General features: G+C 38.4%; 1 pseudogene across 1 annotated transcript; it reads left to right on the top strand.

Moving 5' to 3' along the window:
* The first annotated feature begins 7,730 nt into the window (after positions 1–7,730).
* LOC147603116 (protein CANDIDATE G PROTEIN-COUPLED RECEPTOR 7 pseudogene) lies at positions 7,731–10,289 on the top strand (annotated as a pseudogene). Its single transcript, XR_015265731.1, has 2 exons — positions 7,731–8,028; positions 8,543–10,289. The product of XR_015265731.1 is annotated as a protein CANDIDATE G PROTEIN-COUPLED RECEPTOR 7 pseudogene (transcript).
* The last annotated feature ends 13,872 nt before the right edge of the window (positions 10,290–24,161 follow it).

Here is a 24,161-nt window from a genome sequence, read left to right as displayed (position 1 = left end):
GCCTATTTTAGGATATTAAAAATAAGGTAATGAATATATTTGCTATCCATTGGTAAAACATATATTTGCTATCCATTTCTAACATAGTGCAAAAGTGCAAAGAAGATATGCATGATTGGGAATAGGAATTTTTAGGTTTTTAATAGATAGTGGGCATGCCTCTAACACAATTGAGCCTGTTTTGGGATCTTGATAATAATTAATGAATGTCTTTACTATCCATTGGTAAGATGTAGTATGAGCATAACATTGTCCCCACCTTTTTAAAAAAAAAATCGATGGTTAGAAAAAATATAACAAATAGTGTTGTCTTTGTAATTTTATAGGAAATTTTAATTGAATAAGATTTGCTATACTGCTAACAAAAATTGAATAAGGTTTGTCATTTTTGCTATACTACTAACAAAAATTGTCTGTGGCATGAGAGTAAAGTCATGTACGTTAGAGTGCATTGCACATGTCTTGCGCAACCATGGTTAAAGGTTCTTATTGAAATACTCAAATCCCAAAAATAAAAATAAAAACATCATAAAAACTTGTAGAGAAAGCATAAAATTATATATAACTATAATCCACTATTGAGCTCATTTTAAATTACAACAATGGGAAATTTTTGATGCTATCTCACAATTTAGTGTTGAATAGAGAGTATTTTATTAAAAGGTCACACCTTCTCATGCAAGATTATGGTGGATGCATTAAGGGAAAAAAACTAGAGCATTGAGGAGGAGAAAAGCTAGAGCATTGGTCATTTTTCAATGTAAGGACATGGAAGCTCTCTCTCTCTCTCTCTCTCTCTCTCTCTCTCTCTCTCTCTCTCTCTCTCTCTCTCTCTCTCTCTCTCTCTCTCTCTCTCTCTCTCTCTCATTTCATTCTCACTTCTCGCCTACCCTCCTCGCTTCTTGCCCCTCGCCTACCCTCCTCGCCCTTGCCTCTCGCCTCTGTTCATTCACGCTAGGCCTGGTGTGCAGGGCACCGCCAGGCCATGGCGGTTACCTCAGAGGGGGCCTGCCTTGTCATAGTTAATGATACAGATGTAGGTGGTACAGACAACCTAGCCCTACCAGTGATCCACAATGCCAAAGAAGTTGTACGCTCGTGCCCTGGCAACACCGACCAAAACCCTAACCAGTCAAAGCTCGAGCTCATGGTGGGAGGTGTTCCTCCTAACAGAAATCGATAAGCTGCGAGACGAGTGAGAGGAGAATGGCAAGCTGAAGGATCAGCTCACTGAAATTGAAACCCGGCTAGCCTCCCTTGAGGGCGACCCAGTTCAGGCAGTTCAAGAGCGGATTCATGCAGCCAAAGTAGAGTTCATTGAAGCTACAGAAGGTATGGAGCAACATCTTACCTTTGAATCATGTCAACCATCAAGGATGAAGAACTCCGAGAAAGCTTTGCTAAGCATCTTCGAGTAGGTGGACTTCCGAAGGGTTGGGACAAGCAAGAAGTCAGAGAGCAAATGGAAATTGATGAAGATGAATGCATCTCAGACACAGAGATTATGAGGAGGCGACTCAGTAAGGCCCTCCCCCTCATTGATATAGGCAACCCACCATGGACCATTGTCAAGAAAGGGAAGCATGCCATTGCGAAATATCACAATAAACAGGACAAGATCCAAGTTCTCCAACAGTCCAAATCATTACAGGGCAATAGACTCTAGTTAGCTGATGAACTCACTCCCCTACAGCTTAAAAACAAAAGTGCAGTACTCGCCAAAGTTCGAGCAGCCCGCCAAGCTGGAAAGTGGGCAGTTTACCGTGAGATGGAAGGGAAATAATCGAGGACTTTCGTAAGCCTAAACCCAATTGACTAGCATTCTAATGTGCCATCGGCATTTTTTTGTATCACAGATAGTTGTTTATCATCCTAGGGTTTTCATTAATCTTTTGCTTGTGCCTAAGTGCACCCCGAACTGGATTGTAATGACTGTGAGGTACTAGTTTTTGGTCCCATATGCCTTCAAGGCATTCCGTGGGACGTTAATATGACTTTCTTTCTTTCTTTCTTTATCTCTCTCAAGTTAGGGACACAAGATAGATGAAATGCACAAGAAGTCAAAGTTTTCATACCCTACCTTTTTCCATCTACTTCATCCAATGTCATAGAAAGAAATGAAGGCCAATTGACCATGGCACAAAATTATATTTTCAAGTCCGTTTCCTCTATTGGAATCATTGACAAGATGGACATAAAATTGAGATAACCAAAATTTATATTGCTAACCTTGAAAGCTATAGCACATTTCCTTTTTAGAGTATATCCAAACCTTGTAAGGAAAGTGTAAGGAATCTAAAGTTGGAACATAACACCTCTTAATTTTTGTAATACTACCTTAATTGCACCTTGTTAATATTAAAATTTTCTTAGTTTGTTCCAAACCTTGTTCTTCTCCTTTTTCTTAATAGTCTACTAAACTCTCAAACTTGAAGATGTTTAAAATGCCGTGAAGGCTCAAATGCAAGGGATTAAAGAGCTAAGTGTCGACCCAAATGGGATTAACAGTTACTGTGACTAATATTCTACATCAAAGAGCAAAGGCAACCACACTAAAAGGATTTATGATCATGCTATGAAGCAACAATGTTCAAATGTACATCTTTTTCAAATCATTGGCAATTCCCTGGTCCAAGAGCATATGGTAGCAAGCTAGAATGAATGCCTTATGAATGTACTTCATGCATATATTATGAGATTAAGCATTGTAAAAGCTAAGTCTTGATGTTGCTTCTCTATCCTTATGCTTATGTAGCTACCATAGGTGTGAGAGAGTGTGTGGCTACCAAATGGAAAATAATTGAGCTAGCATGATGATGGATCAAGAGGAATGCGACAATGTAGAGCTCTCTAAGAAGAGAGGGTTGCATCCATTAGGTCACATTCATAAGTTTCCCATGACATGTTGCATTTGTTCTTGTTGTCTTTATGAATAAGATAGAGTAGAGAGTTCTAGAGAGAGTTAAAGCGGGCCATAACATTTTTGGCACCATTTTTAGGGAGAGTACAATTATGCTTCTATAGTCTTGCCTTTTGATTTGTCTCTAGAGCATTTGCATAGCCCTGGTGTGGTGAGTGACCATATACGATCGAAAAGGTAAGTAAAGAAGAAGAAGAGAAAAAAAAAGAAATGTTTCTTTCCTATTATTTTAACTTAGATCTAATGTGAATATGTATATCTAGTTGTTTTTTAAATCTTAGATCATACTATGAAATAGCGAGATACATTTAGAATGCATAGTGCATACATTAGCTTTAAATCTAAGAGATTTTTGCATTTTAGATAATATACACAAAAGGTCCAAGATAGAGTTTTTGTTGATTTTTATTGTTTTTCTTACAATAGAATAGATTAGGTAGGTTAAAAATTGATTAAAAAGACTAATCAAGAAAAAAAACACAAAAATAATTATAAGAAACTCTTGTTTTTGCTTTCTTTCACCAATCCACTAGTTTTTCAATTAGTGGATTCAAGCGATGATTTTGTTAAAAAAATCCTACATATTATTGTGTTATTTGGGTCTCATTCCCATGTTTAGGAAACTCAATGCATAGGATATTAAAAATTCCCATATATTTTTCACACTAGACTTTTCACATCGTCAAAGTTTTTTTTAGGTATAGCCAGTTCATGGTGTCCATACACGGTGTATGAGCTTTTTCACACCATGAAAAACTAGAGTTTCTCATAAACCCACTCTCTTAAAAAGGACGGTAGCCATAAGAATCCACTCTCTCAAAAAGGAGGGTAGCCATAAGAACACAATTCAGGTGTGCACATAAGAGCCTATCAAAGTGTCCATGGTACTTTGATACATTAGATGGAAGAGAACTTGAAATGTCCAACAAATGCTAATGAAAGAACAAGAAGTTATACTTTACTATTACCACTACTTTGACAACCCAAACCTCGCCAGCAACAAAACACATCAATAACAACCTCTTCATCATAGAACCCCACATTCTACTATCAAGAATAGTGAAGAATTAGCCTTGTATATGTCGAATAAATTCTTTCATTAGCCTCTTTTATGGTTTCAACTTCAATGAAGCTACATCTAAAGTCTAAATGAATCACCTTCATGCACTTCATTATATATCTACTTGTAAGAGCACTTAAAAATAAAAAAGCACATGGAACGAAGAATGCAAGGACATGTCCTCCTCAAGTTCATTGACAACTATCTCACAGTAGGGAAAGTATCAACCAAGAAGCTACTATCTTACATTACTTTAATGTATCAAATGAGGAACTAAGATTCACACTCTTGTCTGATGATTATGTCTACATTCCTCTAAACCCCCCATCTCTTCTCCTCCATTGCTAACAAGCCTTAGAAGCCTACTACCCATAATAATAAAACCTTGTAACCCTGCTTGTGATTGTAAAAGAACAAAGTGAGTAGACAAAGAAACACGAGCTCATAAAAAATGCAATCACTCATCCTTGCAGAGGTCCCCACCCCATTTAGGTACTCCCGCCAAATCACACTTACTTCTTCATTTAGTAACAAGCCTTTCTTGTTTCTTCCAGAGGAACAATGACCATTCATGAGCAAGCGTCTCAACCCTCCCCACAAAAAGTTCTTCTACTCAATCACAAGTATGTGATCAACATTAGGTAAAGGGGGAGATGTTAACACATTTTGTGATTAACAGATACTTCTATTAATGTTCTAGATCAAAGAGCAAAAACAACCACACTAAAAGGATGTATGATCAAACTGTGAAGCAAAAGTTGTCCAAATCTACAATTGGATGGGTGTCTGTAATGGTCCAAATTAATACTTCTATGAATTCTTCCTTGTCTCACAGATCTAAATTTCTAAGAAAATAGAGTTAAAAAGAAACTTGCAAGAATTTGATTAAATTAAATCAAATAACTCATCAAATACCACATGTTCAACATATTCAATATTTGAGTAAAAAATAAATAATACTTAGCTCACAAAGAATGACTCCAAGATTGGGTGTAATCATCCCCACACATGAGTATTTACGAGATACTTTATTCCAAATTAGGCCATAGCCTCCAAAAATACAAAAAGGAGCTTTTCTTACATGACACTCTCTTATGCTCAAAATAGAGTCCCCATAAATTAAGGCTAAGGTTTAAAACATATCACGCTTTACAAAATATTAAAGTTCAAGTCTATGCTTAATAAACTAAGGCTTTCCAAATTAATCAAAATGTACACAAGTTAGCACATGTATACAAAGCTTGTTTACAAAAATGGTGTGCCAAGTAATTCTTCTCAATCTTAGGAATCTTCTTCACCTATAAAATAACCAACAATAAATTGGTAAACAAATATTCCATAAGTATACAAACCATAACCACACACATGTTTGCCAAGCGTAAGTAATCCATGAATCACCCTTCCATACAAACCAACTGAAACAAACATTGGAGGATGCAAACATACGTCAATATCCACCAAACGTATTAATATTTATAATGGCATCACCCATGATATTAACATGATTTGGCTTGACGCAAAGATAATCCAAGCGTCCCCAAATTATCTAAGAGGGTAGAATAATATTTTTAAGAGGGCTTAAAATATATTCCCATAACATTCCCACTCCAAGAGTGTGTAGTATCAAGCTAGAATGAATCCCTTATGAAGCTTATGAAGGTACTTCTTATGATATCAAGCATTGTGTAAGCAATAGACCACTTATGAGCCTTGGGTGCCTAGTTGGCCACATTTTACATATCCGTGAACACTTATGGCCTTGTACATAAGTCAGTTTCTCTCATAATACAACATAATCTCCCATTGTGTCTTGCTCTTGCTTCTTATGCATGTGTAACTACCATAGGGGTGAGAGAGAGGAGTATGTGGCTACCTAGTGGGGTGGTGGGAAATAACCGAGCGGCATGACAACAAATTGAGAGCAGCACAACGATGTAGAGCTCTTTGAAAGGAGACAGGGTTGGATCTATTACGGCACATTAGTAAGTTCTCGATGTTGCCCCTTATTTTTGTTTTCTATGTGAATGAGAGAGAGTAGAGAGTTATCGAGAGAACCATTAGTAGGCCATAACACTAGGTAGTATCCATATGCATTCTCTAGAAATTCCTCACCATTCACAACCATTTAAATTCAACATTGAGACTTTTCACAAAAGTAGTGTCATCATGTACCATATCGATTTTTGATGATGCATGAACATACATGTTAATACGATCCTTTTAAGAAGGAATGCTTTCAATGGAGTTTTGCACATTAAAGTCTAACTTCCACCAAACATGCAAACATTTTTTTGTTTTGATATTTTTTTGCAAAACAAAAACTGAACGGTAGTTCAAAAGGATGAACATAAGGGAAACAAGTGAGCAATGCACTTTTGAATGCCATAATCTACTTAGGCAACTGCAGCTCAATTTTCAACCATGTTTCTTTGCATTGTGGAAAATAGTGAAATAAAAAATGAGTGCACTTGAGAGAATTTTCTTTAATTGTGTGGATACACAAACACTAAGGCACGTTTTCAAGATATGGCCAATGTTACATGAATGGTAAAAAGGACTACACAAAGTATGAGGGTACATTGTATAAAAAGATAAGTAACTATTTAAAAACATACTATTTCATAACATATGTAATACAAAAAATGAATTTTGTGTGACCTACATATATAAGTTGATCCAGAATGTAAAAAGGACTTATGTAAAGGTATCTTGATTGTGCCAAAAGGCATGACACAGTCAAATATATAGATTGTGCTAAAAGACATCACATAGTCAAATAAAACAGAATGATCCATAAATCGAAAAAGATTATAACGAATAGTGGGAATAAAGGTCAAGCGAATGATGTAGAGTGTGAAATTCGATTACATAACAGTGAAGAATTTGTTTGGGTGGAGCCATTAGAGAATCCGTTTATGTGGTAGGTTGGTATGGGATTGATGTTATGAGTTTGTTAGGCATGCAAAGGTCATAGACTATTGGGTGAATACTTTCATGTGGTGGGTTGGTATGGGATTGATGTTATAAGTTTGTTAGGCATGCAAAGGTCATAGACTATTGCCATATCAAAACCCTAGAGTCCCTAGTGTAGGTCAAGCTCATAAAATATATGGGTCCGCTATGTATGTATCAAAGATGATGTGCTCCATGTTGAGCTGCATTTCTAGCATAGAATAGTGGGGTCATGTTTCGCATACCATTAAAGCTTGTAAAGGTCCTAGAGTAACCTTGGGGCTATTAGTGTAGGTTGCCATCCAAGCCCATTGATAACATGAACCTTGTGGGGTTGTTAGTGTAGGTTGCAATCCAAGCCCACCGATAACATGAATCCTTGTGGGGTTTGCTAGTGTAGGTTACAATCCAAGCCTGTAAAAGTAAGGGATTGATATTTTCAGTTTGTTTAGACATGTAAATACCATGGGCTCCATGTTGAGCACAATTGTAGGCATGTAATAGTGGGGTCATTAGTCTTAAGCTATTAATTAACTACCTAGTCTCATCCAAGAAATTAAAGGGCCATGGGGTAGTTTAATTGAAGCTTCAAAAGCTATTACTACCAAAAATTAAAGCTTCAAACGATATCTTAGGGGGTAAAGGACTTGATAGTGTTATGCTTTTCCAAAAAGTGACAGTATCCTCCCCAATTTTGTGTGGCAAAGCATGAAAGGTTTTTGAAACTTCCTCCAATAGTGATATATTGATGAGGGGTTGCAAGTCTATAAGCCTGACGTTCGTCACGCAAGGTGTAAATATGCTACGAGTTTGTTGAAATGAAATTGAGTAGATATGTTTGCATAGCTACAATTTGAAAATTTCAAGGGAGAACACAGGGATGTGAGCTAGGCCTAGATCTAGTGGATTTCTAGATGAGAACAATGCTTGTCTGAGCCCCTTGACCCTATAGTAGATAGTTTAAGTAACATGTTGGGTGTAAAGGTGACCTTAGAGTAAGGACAACGCAAACGCGGTCCTGCTTTTCCTCCTTGTCTTCTTTCACAACTCGCCTCCGTGTTGCTACGAGCAGAAGGTCGCCGCCACCATATTTCAGGTACTTCACTCCAGCCCTTGTATTTTTTTACCTGGTTTTTTCAGTAATGTCTATGAGAAAAAGCTTGTAGCAAAATCAGTGCAGACTTATTGCCCCCCCTTTTTTTTTTCCAAAACAGGGGCATTCTGTGTTTCAGATCCATGCTTTGTAGCTTTATTTTTCTCTCCAAATCGCCTGTAATTTTTGTGTTTTCTGAAAATAAATCCAAAGGGAGAAAGTAAAGGGCGTTTTTTGCAAAATAAAGAGAAAAAAAACCCATAATTATATCAGGGTAAAGAGAAGCAGTTAGGGTGTAGATCCAGGCGATCTGTCTCTGGCATAGGACTATGAAGCTTGCCACGAAAACTTTACAGTGGAAGGGCAGATCGGGTGTCGAGTGCATAGATCTTGCCTTTAGGTTAACATAGTGAAGGGTTTACAGATCACGGATATTACATCTCTAATTAGGGTTTTGTTTCACAGTTTGAAATGTGGGCCTTGCTTTACTTACTCTCATGCTCTTCGTGGTTTCTAGATCTTGCCGTGCTACAGCCACACTGAGTCAAGATCTCAGATTGATTTTTGAGCATGTGTGGCACTGATGGGCCTTTCCTGAGTGGTTAGGGGCAGGTGCCATTATCACTGATCAGATCATCATAAGCTGAATCCAATGGCGGCAAGGATGTGGCTTCTCTGGGCGATTTCCATCCTTGCTCTTTCACAATGCATTCCACTTGGTGAAGCGGGGATAGACCAGCTGTCCATTAAAGGCGACACACGGGCACTAATCATGTTGGAACGGTTTGGCTACACAGGCACCGGACATTTGGAGATCGAAGTGAACGATGTGAAATGGGCAGTCCCAGCAGATGTCACCCTTCCTAATAATTACCTCACATTCATGGGATTCTTTTTGGCCACTGAGGACGACTGGGTGCAAGTCAGTCGGGAGATTGAGCAGAAGCTGATTGAGTGTGTGTTGCAAAGCCATTCTGTGCGGACCTTGTTCACATTCGATAAGTTCGCCAGTGGAAAAAAACCCTTCAGTAGCACCTATCCCTCTCCTGGAGCCAATCGGTACACACTCATGTTTGCAAACTGCCTGCAAGGAGTGAGCGTGTCAATGTCAGTGAGAACATCCATCTACAATTTGGAGGGTGATACAAAGGATTATCTCTCAGAGGGGCAGACACAGCTTCCAGTGTTCTACTTCTCTTTCTTTTGGATCTATGTCATACTTGCAGGTGCCTGGATATACATCTGTGTGAAGCAGAAGTTGACCGCCCACCGGATCCACATTCTTATGGGTGTGCTGGTTGTACTTAAAGCTCTGTACATGTTTTCAGAGGCCGAAGATAAGTTTTACATCAAGAAAACCGGGACTCCACATGGCTGGGATGTTGCTTTCTATGCTTTCAGTTTCTTAAAGGGAGTGATGCTCTTTGCTGTGATAGTTCTCATAGGCACGGGGTGGTCCTTTCTCAAACCCTACTTACAAGGAAAGGAAAAGAAAGTCCTTATGATGGTCATTCCTTTACAGGTCCTTGCTAATATTGCCACTGTTGTGATTGGAGAAACAGGTCTGTCTGACAAGAATTGGCTTACTTGGACACAATTGTTATTGCTGGTGGATGTGATTTGCTGCTGTGCAGTTCTATTTCCTATTGTGTGGTCCATCAAACACCTCCGTGAGGCGGCCCGCACAGATGGCAAGGCAGCTAGGAATCTGGTGAAGCTGACACTGTTCCGGCAGTACTACGTTGTGGTGGTGACATACATTTACTTCACGCGAATTGTGGTTTTCGCATTGCAGACTGTCACTTCATATCATTACACATGGGTTAGTGAACTGGCTCGGGAGCTTGCCACTCTAGCTTTCTATGTCTTCACAGGATACAAGTTCCGCCCTGTGCCTCACAACCCCTACTTTGTATTGGATGAGGAGGAGGAGGAAGCGGCTGCTGAAGCACTGAAGGATGATGATTTTGAGCTGTAGTACTGTTTCTATGCTAACAAGGTTGGAATGCAAGCAGAGCCAAATTGGTACCGTGTTTGCCCAGGTTTCAGCTGGCACTGACAAGTATGTTTGTTAAGGGGCTTTATGGAGGTTTGACAGTCTTCCTAAACCATGTTTGTTTTACTTTGGAAATATGGCTTTGTAACCTTCCTTTATGGCTGATCATCCAGTTCAATATTAGCTTACTTTAACTTACTGTCATGCCAAGTGCAGCTTATGTAGAGGTTTTGAGCAAAACAAGAATACGATTTAGTGAGTTCTGAGCTGCATCTGGTCTGTTCCTGCAGTGTTGGTAAAATGTTTTGTAATTTTTAGCGTTGAGTCTCTTTTAGGTGCCTGCTACAACACAGTGTCTTGGTAATGTGTTGGGTGGTTGTACATGTGGGCCATGTGGGCATGCTGATGGGATACTTGTACATTGTAGAAGCACTAGAAAAGTGAGGAAATCTAGGTTCCGAGTTGCAACAAGCAAATAGTCGCTATGTGTGGGATTGTCTTTATCTCTTGCTTGTAACGCACATGTGGTACCTGTGTACACTAAATTAAAGGTTGATCTAGGCACACAAGGCAACAGTTGCTCACAGTCTCAAGCCTTAGGTTAAGGCAATAATTGGGTGTCTTATATTTGAATGTTAAGCATAGTAGAATCGGCTTTGTGAAGAAAAATATGTTTGGGCTGGTGGTTCCTTGCAAGTTTTCCTTCGATAGAGAAGGGCTACCATGAAATGATACGATGGTGCATATAATCTTGGTCAAGATTTTGCAGTTAGTGCATAGTTCAGCTTGTGATTCGTGTGTGTGAATGCAGTGAGAGTATATGTCATTAGATTCTGTTTGTGCCTTTTATGAAAGAGGCTGTTTTTACATGCTCTTTCTATGTAGCAAAAATTAGTTTCTGCGTGATATAGCAAAAATTGGTTTCTAGGGGTTGTTAGTGGAGTCGATGCCTATGTATTCAGGTGAATTTTTGTAAGCAAAGACAAGTGGGTTTGTTAACATTAGGCTTAGATGCCAAGGATAGCACAAGGGTATCACGCCCATTGATCCATAGGCTTATGTTTTTTTTTACAAAGTAGATGGGAAAAGAGGTTTGAAAAACTAAGGTTAATAGTAAAACCTTCTACACCTTGAAGGGGGTCATAAGTTTCTCCAACTATTTTGAATCCATATCCATAAGGAAAAACCATATGCACACACTCAAATGTTATAAGAATAGATCGTCTCGGATCTAAATACAGACGTACTAGCTATGAACATTTCAAGGAATTATAGATTTAATCTTTGGCAGGAGTTTTGAGACTTACATTTGCGCTACATTTAGATGTTTGTGCCTTTTGTTTTTGTGAGTTTGTCTGGACTACATGGTCTATGTACATGCTATTTCTTCTTCTTCTTCTTAGGAGGAGGAGCTTGTCCATTTGGTTGTGAGCCCTTGATTCATAACTCGTTTGCATTGCTCTCAAGACATGGAGGGATGAAGCGTTACATAGATAGAGCAAAAAGCTTTGATTTATGTATTGAATTAAGCTTCTTATTGCAGAGAAAACAAGGCATTGGTGGTGACTTGCATACTCAAAAGGTGCACACTAATTTTTATATATACATGTTTTTACTTGTTTTGTTTTATGAGCTGGGGTTTAGATGGCACACAATGTGTCCCTTAAACTCGTAAGGAGAATGCATTGGTCACTACTTTTATCCCTTTTCTCACAAGTGTTAGTTGCTCATTGTGTGTGTGGTGATGGTCGGTTTGCCTATCAAATATGTGTTGAATTTATTATTTGTTGGATACGTTATAGGTGAGGAAGACTTGGAATATTGAGGCAAATGCGCATAAATAATTATCCGGAAGACATTCACAATTTTGAGCAAGCTATGTATATATGTGCAAACTTGTGCACATTATTTTATTTATTTCATATGCCTAGACTCAAAGCATAGACTTTTGGCAATATTTACTTTCTGATATTGTGTAAAGCTTAAAAGCTTTCCCCTAGCCTCAATTACTGATATAAAAATAGAGTTCTCTATTTGAGAAAAGAGAGAGCATCGTGCAAAGTAAGCACCACTTTTGTATTTTTGGAGGTTGTGGCCTACTTTTTTTTGGGGGGAATATAATTATGTAGACATGTACAGTAGTTCGCTAATATATATGAATACACTATGCAGGAATAGGCCACTCACATGAGGGGGGAAAATTGTATCCTCTACGAGTGTTGTGTGAGAGCTAATTATTTTTATGTGTTTTCATGTCTTTATTCACAAGCATGATTTTTATTGAATATGATGCAATTTCTACGGTTGATTAAATAATTTTCTTGAGATATCAATTCTATAAATACCTAAATGGAGATTCTTGTCAGTTCTCCTTTACATTTGGAACCTTGTTAGAGGTGAGTTCATGTCATAAGTTTAAGAGGTTGAAGAACATTAAGCAACCAATTCCTCTTAAAATTTGGAGGCTATTGATTATTGAGGAAGTACATGAAAGAATATGTATTTTTCTATATTTTCAATTCTTTAAAAAGAGCATTTTGTGTGTTATGGACTTAGAATCTTGTATGGCTTTATAAGTGAAAAAAAAGAAACCACATTTCACAAGGAATATGTATCTTGACTCAGATTAATTCACTTTCATCTTATGTACAAGGCATAATATGGTTCACTGTAAGAAAACTACTAAATATCTACTGAGGTGACTAGCTATACAAATTATTGGGCCTTTTTTCCTCATTTTACAAGTGCCTTGGAATTAAAAGGGCTTTCAAAACGTCCCCCAGGCAAGTAGACTAGTGGATAAGACTTTCAACTTTTAATATGGAGGTTGTGAGTTCAAATTTTCTTGGGGACATCTATGCCAATGGGTCCTTGTTTCATCATGGTCCACCCTACCCAAGCAATCATGATGTTAAAAGCCCTGGTATGGGTGTGTGTGTGTAGTTGGGTGAAATTCTCGTGTGCGACTAGAAAAAGGGATGGGGGAAGGACCCACTCATCCTAATGAAAAAAAAGGGCTTTCAAAACTTCTAGGCATCCCTGAATTATTTAATAGGGTGAAACAATATTCTTAAGAGCCCTAAAAATACATTCTGTTAACATTCTCTTTTACTTGAGTTTGCAATTTCCCTCAATTGGAGGTTTGTTGAAAAGAATGAAGAATCTTAGGGAAGGCACATAAATATTTCTTAAGAGGGTGGCATAATATTCTTAAGAGGGCTAAAAACACATTCTGATAACATTCTCTCTTATTTGAGTTTGCAATTTCCCTCAATTGCAGGTTTGTTGAAAAGAATAAAGGATCTTAGGGAAGAAACACAAATATTTCTTAGGTATCCACATTAGGCATCTTCATGAGGATTATTTTTAAAAGTCAACAAATATTTGATATATTGACTGCCAGTGCGGGGAGATGTAAATTAGTGGTGGTAACCACTTCATAGATTAACATGGTTTCACCCACCCAACCTATCGAAAAGTGCTTTGCCATCTTACCTGCTCAAACATGCACTTACCTTTTTTGTAAGGTGGCGTTGGAACATTTAAAGTGGCCTTACCGTGTGCTTAATGTCAAACAGGGAAAGTCTAAAGACTTCGTATACATACATGCTTAAGATTAGTAATAATAGAAGTCAGACTATTTTTAAGTTTGGATGGCCTAATGTGAAAACTAGTTACTTGTATATAAGTCATTTTGGACATAATCATTTCCTTGCAATAGAATACTTGTGTGCTCTTGTCTTCCCTCTTCTTGCTTACATGTATGCTATTTTTGATGGATACATGCTAGATAGGTTTTCCCTCTTACATTAGCTTCGTCTTCTTCCCTTGCCTTTTGGGAGAGTGAACCATCACTATCTCTTTTTGTATCCATCTAGGTATAAAAAGCTCGTCCTTTACCCCCATTGGGGCAAAGGAGCATTTTGGTGTGAAAATGGAGTGAAGACATGATGGACGAGCTAGCGCACCCATATCGAGGATTTTTAATTACGGCTCTAAGGCAAGGCCCAACAATATATGCTTCGACAAGGCTAAGGTAAGCTCTTGACTTTAACATATTCTGCTATGTTGGGGACTAGCATGGGGCTTCGCTCTATCCATCCATCCATCTATTCCAAGCTATTGGGATCACCCAATATCTCGGTGTTGATTGGGAGGTCACACTCCAAAAAACATACGATTTTAGAGTCATTAGATGTGTTTAGTTGTTGTTTCTAATTCGGAGATGGTTTGATACTCCAACCATTCCGTACAGATTTGTTACCTTTGGTTTAATGTAATTTCTGGTGATTTTATGCTGATAAATCTGTTGTTGTAATCATCACCTAAACACCAGATTGAGTTGTAAAAGGGTAGACACTGCCCTTGAATCTTGAAATTGGATCAAGAGGTAAGACCCCCTTCACATCATCTCATGAGTACGGCACAAGAGAGAGCCAAATTTAATGGGGAGCAGTTTTACACATGGCAAACAAAAACCATGTATCTGCTCATGAGGAAAAATATGTGGAGGGGGCTAGTTGAGGGAAGAGATGAATGCCTAGAGGTGAGAAGGGAAAATGAGTGGAAGAGCAGGAATGAAAAAGCATTAAGACTTATCGTACTTAGTTTGAATGATGAAATCATTCATCACATCACAGGGATACAATGGGCAAAAGATGCATGGGATGAACTCAATAAATTATTTGGCACACAAGCTAAAAATTCAAAGATAAATCTATTAATACAATTCTATAAATTGGATATGAAGGAAAGTGAACCCTTAATCACACACTTGAACAGATATAAAAGCATTAAGCAATAACTAGCACTATTGGCAAGAAAGGTAGAAGATGATGAGGCACTAGCGGTGCTTCTGAAGAGCGTGGACAAAGGTGAATATGAAAACATTGTAGCAACACTAAAGAATGTACCTGAATTGAAGCTACACGAGATAGAAGGAGCTCTACTAGAGCAAGAGACCAGAGGCAAAGAGAAGAAATGGCTGGACTCAACAGCAAGAGAAGAAAAAGCATTCTTCACCCGAGGAGGATTCTCTTGAGGATGAGGACGAGGAAGAGGCAGAGTAGGAGGAAGGACCTTCCCTTGCTACAACTATGGAAAGCCATGACACATGGCAAGAGACTGCTACAACAAACCCAGTGGAGAAGGAACGACATCAGTAAACTTCATGGAGGCTCCTAAGGAAGTGGAGTCAGATCATCTTTTCAGAGAGAGAGAGAGAGATAGAAACCCCACAACCCAATGTAACCTGCCCCAACAGAGTAAAACCACCTCTGAGCCACCGATAATGTAGGCCATGTGGTAGATGTATGTGTGAGCACTTTAGAAAGTCACGGGCACTTGTAGTAGCCTTGGACACATAGAGAGAGAGAGTGTCAAGGACTATGAGTTTAGGGACTTGAGGCACTGGTCGCGGACTACCAAGTAAGAGGGAAACTTGGTATAGGGTCCAGGTGTGCTAGGAGTATTCACTTGAGGAGAGGTGTTGAAATATACAAGTGAATAGGGTGTGTGTGGGAACAAGCCCTTGGCAAGAGGTTGTAAAAGAGAATCTATAAATGTGAGAGAAGCTGTGAAAAGGTGAGAAGTATCTATTGGGAGAGAATAAAGGGTAACATGAGGAGATTTAGGAGGTGTGGAGATATTCTGGGAGAGGTGTGGAGAATCAAGCAAAAGAGGTGGAGTGGATCAAGGAGAAATCAGTGGGATTGGATGCTTGGATGTAAACTCTATAAATTGAGGCATTGGCCTAATGAGAATTTGTTGGTTTTTGATTATCCATGCCTACTTTAAGCTATCAATTAATTGCTCACTAATCACGTCTTAATTATCATCTAATCTCTTTCTTAATGATGTTGATTCCAGCATTTGATCCACCATAGCTCATCACATTGCTGCAAATTTAACAGCATGCAGGGAAGTGTCAAACTTGGTTGGTTCTCCAGTTTCTTCGGTAATGAGAGGGGGTGGAGGAGTTAGTAAGATAGAAAGAAGTTAGTGGAGTACTATAGCGGACGATTAAGTATCCAGCTGGTCGTATGGGATTTTATGAATTTGTTTTTGTTTATGTGCTCAGTAGTACTCTTTATTTTGTTTTTGGTTTTTCTCTTTTGTCACCTTTGTGGCAAGACATCCTCATCAGAGGAGTCAGAGTATTTGAATGTGTAAACTAGCACGTAATACTTAATGACCAGTATCCAAGTGGTAGGTGTTATTATTAAGGAGGGGTTAGTAAAACAATGGTGTTAGTAAGCAAGTGGCGAGGGGGGAATTCCAGAGGGACAAGGAGGCAACGTGCATGATAATTTTGTTGCTTTTTGAGATGCTCTATTTCGATTAGCGATGTTCATTATGCTCTAGCATCTTTGTCAAGACACTGTAATGATGGGTATCTTGGCTCCTATGGATGTTAAGTCATCAGGGATGTCGATGGCGATGTTCATTATGCTCTAGCATCTTTGTCAAGACATCGTAATGGATATCTTGTCTCCTATGGATGTTAAGTCATAAGGATGCGGTGTTTCCTCTTTTTCTTTTTATGGGTTGGCGTATTCTGTTATTGGAGCTTTGGGATCCTATGTTGATAGGAGTGGTAGTTGATGGTGAGGATCCATAGGTGTGGAGCCAAAGAACTTATGGGTAGGAAGGATTAGGCATAAAGCACAATTATTGGGGTGAAGCGTGTAAGATTCCTCCCTCCAGCTTTTGAGGTGTGCAGGTGTAAGAACCTTCCCTTCTGATCTTATAATTATTCCCCTCTCTGAAATAAAAGAAAGATCCTGCTTTACCCTGTTTTGGCCTGGAGAGAGAAAATGTCTAGAGGGAGGTAATTCAAAATTGAGATATTTTTGGATATAAAAATCCTCCTAGTGTCTAAAATGGTTTCCCCTGAAATAGAAATTCAAAAAGAACTTTCCAGTGTGCAATTGGAATTAATTGAAAATAGGTATAAAGGACCTTAGTCTAAGGGTCCAGATTTTTAAATTTTTTTTGGATTATGGTCCAATTAAGGTTCCTATGGACCAATAAGATTAATCCAAATGTAGGGAGGAGATAAATTAAAGAATAAAAGAAACCCCCCCAAAAATGAGTAAATGCTCACATAAGATGAAGAGTGGTGGACTAAGGACCAAAGAAAACAATTAAAAAACTGAATTTTGACACCTCAGTGTGGGGATCTCGCCTCATGAAGTAGGCACCTTTTTCTCATCATTACCCCCAATTTTTAATCAATAAAATGAGATATTTTCATCCTCCTCTCTCCTATTTCAAAACTAGATCCAAAAAGTAAGCTAAACTGACCCAAAAATGGTCAAAAATTGACCAAACTGATCTGGAAAATTCTAGAATCAGTTAGCTTGGTTAGAGGCTCACTTTTTCCTATAAATAGAAGCCTCCCCCTTTGTAAAAGCTTAATGGTGTTTATGCACTATTACTCTACTCCTGTCGTCGTCTACATTTAATTTTTTAATAATTCAATTGTTTTTGGCCTAATCCTCTCCAAAGTGAATTGATGGCCACTCTTGCTTCAAACAAGAGTAGAACCCTCAATCCCTCAAGCCAAAGGAGAGTTTACAAGCTTCATGTAAGATGATTTTCTTACTTGTTTAATAAAAAATGTATGGTTTTCTTAATTTTTACGTTTTGCAAATGTTGAATTAAATTCAAATGCTATGCCTTTGATAAAAAGGCCACCCCCTTCTCCTCTTTACATTCCAACCTTTCTCAATCCTAGAAAGATTAACTAAGGGATTAATTAAACTCTTCTTATTATTTATTCTCTTAGATTTAGAAAATTGTGTAGATTAGAGTTCTATGAATCTAATTTGGGTTAATTTAAGTTAAATAAAGAATTATAAAAATAAAAAATGGTCAGCCATACAAGGGAGGTTATGGCAAAATTTTCCAGAATTTTATGAAAAAGAAAGTTTATTTTTATGTTATTCCAAAAGAGTAATTCCCACCATTTTTGCATCTAAAAGAAATATTCTAATTACTCCATGTACATATTCACCTATGAATATGCATGGATATCACTGATATTAATTATTAAATTTGATTTCTATGCATAGAAAGATGCATAAAGGATTTTTTTTATTACAAAAGTGTTATTGTTATTAAATTTGATTTTATGCATAGAAAGATGCATAATGAAAATTTTTTATTACAAAAGTGTTATTCTTATTAAAATTGATTTTATGCATAGAAAGATGCATAAAGGAAATTTTTAATTACAAAAGTGTTATTCTTATTAAATTTGATTTCTATGCATAGAAAGATGCATAAAGGAATTTTTTTATTACAAAAGTGTTATTCTTATTAAAATTGATTTCTATGCATAGAAAGATGCATAATGAAAATTTTTTAATTATAAAAGTGTTATTCTTATTAAATTTGATTTCGATGCATAGAAAGATGCATAAAGGAAATTTTTTTATTACAAAAGTGTTATTCTTATTAAATTTGATTTCTATGCATAGAAAGATGCATAATGGAATTTTTTTAATTATAAAAGTGTTATTCTTATTAAATTTTATTTCTATGCATAGAAAGATGCATAAAAGAAATTTTTTATTACAAAAGTGTTATTCTTATTAAAATTGATTTCTATGCATAAAAAGATGCATAATGGATTTTTTTAATTACAAGTGTTATTCTTATTAAAATTGATTTTTTTGCATAGAAAGATGCATAAAGGAATTTTTTTAATTATAAAAGCGCTATTCTTATAAAAATTTAATTTTTATGCATAAATAGATGCATAAAGAAATTCTTTTTATTTTAAAAGTGTTATTCCTATTAAATTTGATTTTATGCATATATAGATGCATAAAAGGATTTTTTTATATAAAAGTGTTATTCCCATTGAAGATGATTTTTATGCATAAATAGATGCATAAAGAATTTTTATATCAAAATTAGAATTCTCTTAAATTCTATGTTTAAATTCCATGAGTATTTGAAAAATGAATAATTAAATACTCTAAGAGAAATTTCTATCGTTTTATATTCACACATTGTAAAAAGAAAATTCAAGAAATCTATCGAGATCGAAATATTCAGATAAATGATTAATTTATTCCTCATTTGGAATAACTAATTTAGAAATCAGTTAAGTGAATATTCAAAGAAAGAAATTCAGTAAAATAGTAATTGAATTATCAACAAACCTTTTCGAGAAAGATAGTTCAGGAAAAATCCTATCCGACTCGAACCTTGAATCAGACTATGACCAATACCAAACTCTTTCATCAGTTTGAGGAAAGAAGGTGTGACCAGTTTAGAAAAAAATACCCTCAAAACTCTCGCCAAATCAGAAACTAAGTTTGAGACCCTTTGAATTGATCTATGGATCAAGGTTATAGAATTCAAGGAATTTTGGTATAAAATTCAGAATTTCGATCAAGAAGTTTTGGGGATACTGATTCAAGAAATACTCCTTGTATTAAAAAAAAATCAAACTGAAGATGTGATGTGAATAGATGTGATGAGATGTCATGTGAATCAGATAGATGTGAATTAATGGATGGATGGGATGTGAATGAATGAGATGTGATGTCGTGGGAATCGGGATGTAAATGAATGATATGGGATGTGAATGTCTATGTGAAAATGGATGTGAATGTGTATGTGAAGAATGGATGTGAATGTGTATGCAAAGAATGGATGTGGATGTGTATGCGAAGAATGGATGCGAATGTGTATATGAAGAATGGATGTGGATGTGTATGTGAAAGAATGTGAGGTGATGTGACATGAATATATGTGGATGTGAAGTGATAGATATGAATGTATGGATAGATGTGGGTAGCCGTACATGTGAACGATTGGATGGATGTGGATGAATGAGATGAGATGTGTATGAATGAGATATGATGTGGATAGATGTGATGTGATGTTATGTGGATAGAATGTATGTGATGGGATGGTGATGAGAATGAATGTGATGTGACGGATGTGAATGAATGTGATGTGAAATGGGATAGATGTGAATGAATAAGATGTGATGTCATGTGAATGAATGATATGGGATGTGAATGAATGAGATGTGAATCGGGATGTGAATGAATGAGATGTGATATGAAATGGATGTGATGTAAATTGGGATAGATGTGAATGGATGATATGTGATGTGAATGAATGTGATGTGAAACGGGATAGATGTGAATGAATGAGATGTGATGTGAATGGATGAGATGCGATGGGATGTGAATCGGAATGAGATGTGAGGTGAAATGGATGTGATGTGGATCGGGGTAGATAGGAATGAATGAGATGTGATGTGATGAGATGTGGATATGGGTAGATGCGAGTGGATGAGATTTGATGAGGATAAATGAGAAAAGATGTGATGAGATGAAAATTATGTGATTGGATGATAATGGGAATAGATGATAATGGGAATACATATGAAATGGATGTGGATTAAATAATGTGGATTGATGTGGAACAATGCGGAAAGACGAGAGTTCGTTATAGAAACTGTATTTATGACCTGTTTTTAAATGACTGTTTTATGTCAAGAATGCTGGGGAAGCATTTTGACCGTCTTGTGAATGAGGTCGTCGAGACCTAACTGATAAAGTTGCAACAGCTGACGGAGAGTCAACGGAGGACGTCTCGGGTAGCAAGGTCGGCCAAGGTCTTGACCAACCTCGGTTTGATTTAAATGGTGTGCTTTCCAGTATGGTGAATGAGGGACTAAGGAAGCGGCCTATGAGTGAAGCGCTAGGTGACCTGCGAAGGATCCTAGAGGGTGCTGACCATATGGTGCTCGGGCTCTGGGTCGCCGAAGATATCCACACATGCGTTGTGGAAGATAATGGAACAAGGAGTAAGATTTGTTTTCTGAATTCGGGCATGGATCTGGTTGATTGACCTTGCTGGTTCTCAACGGATGAGTCCATGGCTCTTTTATATGGATCTGTTGGTTGATCTTGCTGATCTTCAACGGAGATTCCATTTTTATTTTTATAAGTGAATATATTACCGGGTACTATGAGCTAGGAACTATCAAAAAGGCCCCCGAGTGGACAGGTGGTGAGCGTTCTGGTTGCCAATGATGCCATAGGTACACCCTTGAAGGAAAAATTAAAAATTAGGATTTAACCCAATATTTTGGAGGATTATGATCAGTGATACTATAGTTTCATTAAAAGATTGTTTTAAAGACAACTGATTCTGTGAAAAAGGCAATTTCATATTGGGTGTGTAAGTGGTGTGACTAGTTTTAAGTTGCATGAATATCTGGCTAGGGGGCCTGGGAACTCTTTTCCCTGGTACCCGAGAAAAAACCTAACCAAATTCTTAAATGGATCCCATCACCACAATGGTTGGGCGGTTGGCTAACCCATGGGACAGGATGGCTGGACTGATGGATCCCTAAAATGAGACTCAATTCTGTTATGGTACGATAGATGAAGTAAATCCCGGATAAAAATTGTTCTATGGAAAAGAATCAACGGCTATGCCTCTCAATGAGGAAAAAAGCATTGGTCTCTATGATCCAAGTGCAATCTTTTCCTTGATCTAACTATGGGACTTACGGGTTCGGTTAGATCAGTTCAGTTAGTTAAGTCTCTTGACTACGTTAGAGTAAAAATATCCTGGAGGAATCGCCCGTGTTTTTCGGGCAAGGGAAGTTTTTCCGGGTTTGGTTTTGGAAGAACCGAGGGATTAGTCTCTTATCCGGATATACGTGGGCGAGTTCCTGAGTGAGGGACCCTGCCCCGCGCAAGAAGTGCTACTTCCGCTGCTCTAGCACCCCAGAATTCGTTACGCAGTGGGGACAGGGATCTTTCAAAGCGGGGGTGATTAAGAAGACCCAGACAATGGGTCATACCATTGACCAAAGCTTGCACTCACCATGGTCCCCCCATCTAGAGTTGTACCTAGATGGCTTTCAATGATGAAGATTCATGCAGTGTGTGTGCATAGGACATAGCCCTGTGAGAATTACAGGTGTTGTGCATGGGTGAGGGCAAAAGGTGTGCCCATGGTCCTAATCACCTAGAGACTTTTTTTAAACATGTGTTTATTGGTCAGCACCCCAAAAGAGGGTTTTTTACTGATTAGTCTAGGTGGCTAGATTTGTGAGCTTACCTTTGAGTTTATCTTTGAGTGGTTGGATAAACTCTGCCATTTGTAGCACTACCCCTTGGTTTGGGGACCAAGTCGAGGAGCAGGGTGGAGCTTCATTGACGAGGCTCCTAGGGGGAAAGTGTGGGGCAAATTGAGCTTTTGAGTGCCCATGGGTTGGGTGTGGGGGGTAAGACCATAGGATGTAGTTGAGGAAGAGGGGACCTTCTTGCTCGTTGGTCACCAAACCATCTTCATTGATTGGACAGGTACAAGCTTGGTTGGTGTGGTTTGGGCAAATTGCTGAGGGTTAAGCTGTGGGGGAGACAAAGGATGGAGTTCCCATCATGGAATCCTTGGGCATCTAAGAGGCACTTGGGCACCCATCACTACTGCCAAGTGATGAAGGTCCGTGGTTGTCAAGGCTTCTTGGTTTGTGGGTCGACGAGGCTTTGAGCGAGGAGTAGGTTGTCGAGCCGCCTGAGGATAAGCTTTTGATTGTGGCTTGGGGACCCACATGTGTGTGTTGCCTTCATGGAAGCCTTGAGTTTTGAGCACATTGGTAGGCACCCAACGTTGGTGGCTTTGTTGTGCTTGGGGTTGCCTAACTGACGGCCGTGGGGCCCTTTATCATAGCTTCCTAGGGAGTTGTTGTGGTGGGTGAGCACATGCGATGTTCTTGGTGGGTAGCCAAAGGTGAGTATTTCCTTAATAGTAGCCTTGTGCTTGTAACAAGAGGTTGGGGACTAGCCAAGGTTGAATCTTTAGCTTAGGGTTGGTTTTTTTTGGCTTAATTGGCTTCTTGTGCTTGGGTGTGGCAAAGATGGTTGTTTGGGGATCCATAGTGTTGTGCAACCATTGTAGAACCCCTTAGCTGCAAAAGAAGATTCTTGGGTACCCACCATTTGATGTCATGATAAAGGTAAGAGGTTGGGGTTCTTGTGGTGTGGGTGGTCAATGGTGTGGAGTTGAGGGGGATTGTCAATGACAAAGATTGATTGTCTATGTTGGATGGTGTCGACAGTGGCCTTTTGACTAGCTTTCGTGAGGCATGGGGGTGTGTGGGAACAGGGGAGACTGCCAGTGATGAGGATGGGACTTGAGGGGAAAGGGTAGTTGGGGGTGAAGGTGTGTGTGTATGTTTTTTGATGAAAAATAGGTAGAGGGAGAGGAGACACACACACAAGAGCAAACCCTAATGTATTAATCAAACCCTAACCATAGAGGGAAGCCATGTCCCTACTCACAATGCATAAAGCCATAATCCATAATCTACAACACACTACTGGTATTGTGTCCACACTAACCCTAGCTAATGTCCACACATTATGACCAGCTGGACGCAGTCATTTATGTCTCACACATGTTACTACCTAACATGCCAACACATGTGCAACTGGCACAAGCTGACATCGAGCTTGAATCTCAGCAGCCCCTCTGAAGCTCATGATGTACTGCCATAGATGAAGATGTTGATGAGCTTGGGCTATCAAACCTCTCAACACTCCCCCTCAAGCTCATCCCATGTATTCCCAACATAGTACGGAAGTACTCAAACTTCTCCCTGCTAAGTGGCTTTGTAAAGATGTCGGCCACCTGCTTTTCAGTATTCACATACTGCAAATCCACTATACCATCCAACACTTTCTCTCTGACAAAATGATAGTGGACCTCTATATGTTTGGTCCGCACATGAAAAACTAGATTCTTGGCCAACTGTATGCTACTCATGTTGTCACAATGAATGACAACCTTGCCACCATCAATAGGCTCACCCAAATCAGCCAAGAGACTCTTTAACCATACTGCTTCACATGTAGCAATGGCTGCACCCCTGTATTTAGCCTCCTCTGTACTAGATAAAGCAACAATAGGTTGCTTCTTGCTTCTCCAACTCACCATTTCACTTCCAAATGTAAAGGCATAACCACTAGTAGACCTCCTATCATACGAGCTACCTGCCCAATCTGCATCTGTGTAGCCGTGTACATCCAAGCCTTTACCATCCTCATAAAGAAGACCATAATGTGCAATGGTCTTTACATAGCGCATAATGCGT

Source organism: Cibotium barometz, chromosome 65 (assembly GCF_041138505.1).
Source record: "Cibotium barometz isolate CiBa-2024 chromosome 65, ASM4113850v1, whole genome shotgun sequence".
Taxonomy (NCBI): domain Eukaryota; kingdom Viridiplantae; phylum Streptophyta; class Polypodiopsida; order Cyatheales; family Cibotiaceae; genus Cibotium; species Cibotium barometz.
Note: the sequence above shows the minus strand (reverse complement) of the source record. Positions and strands in the feature narration are given on the sequence as shown.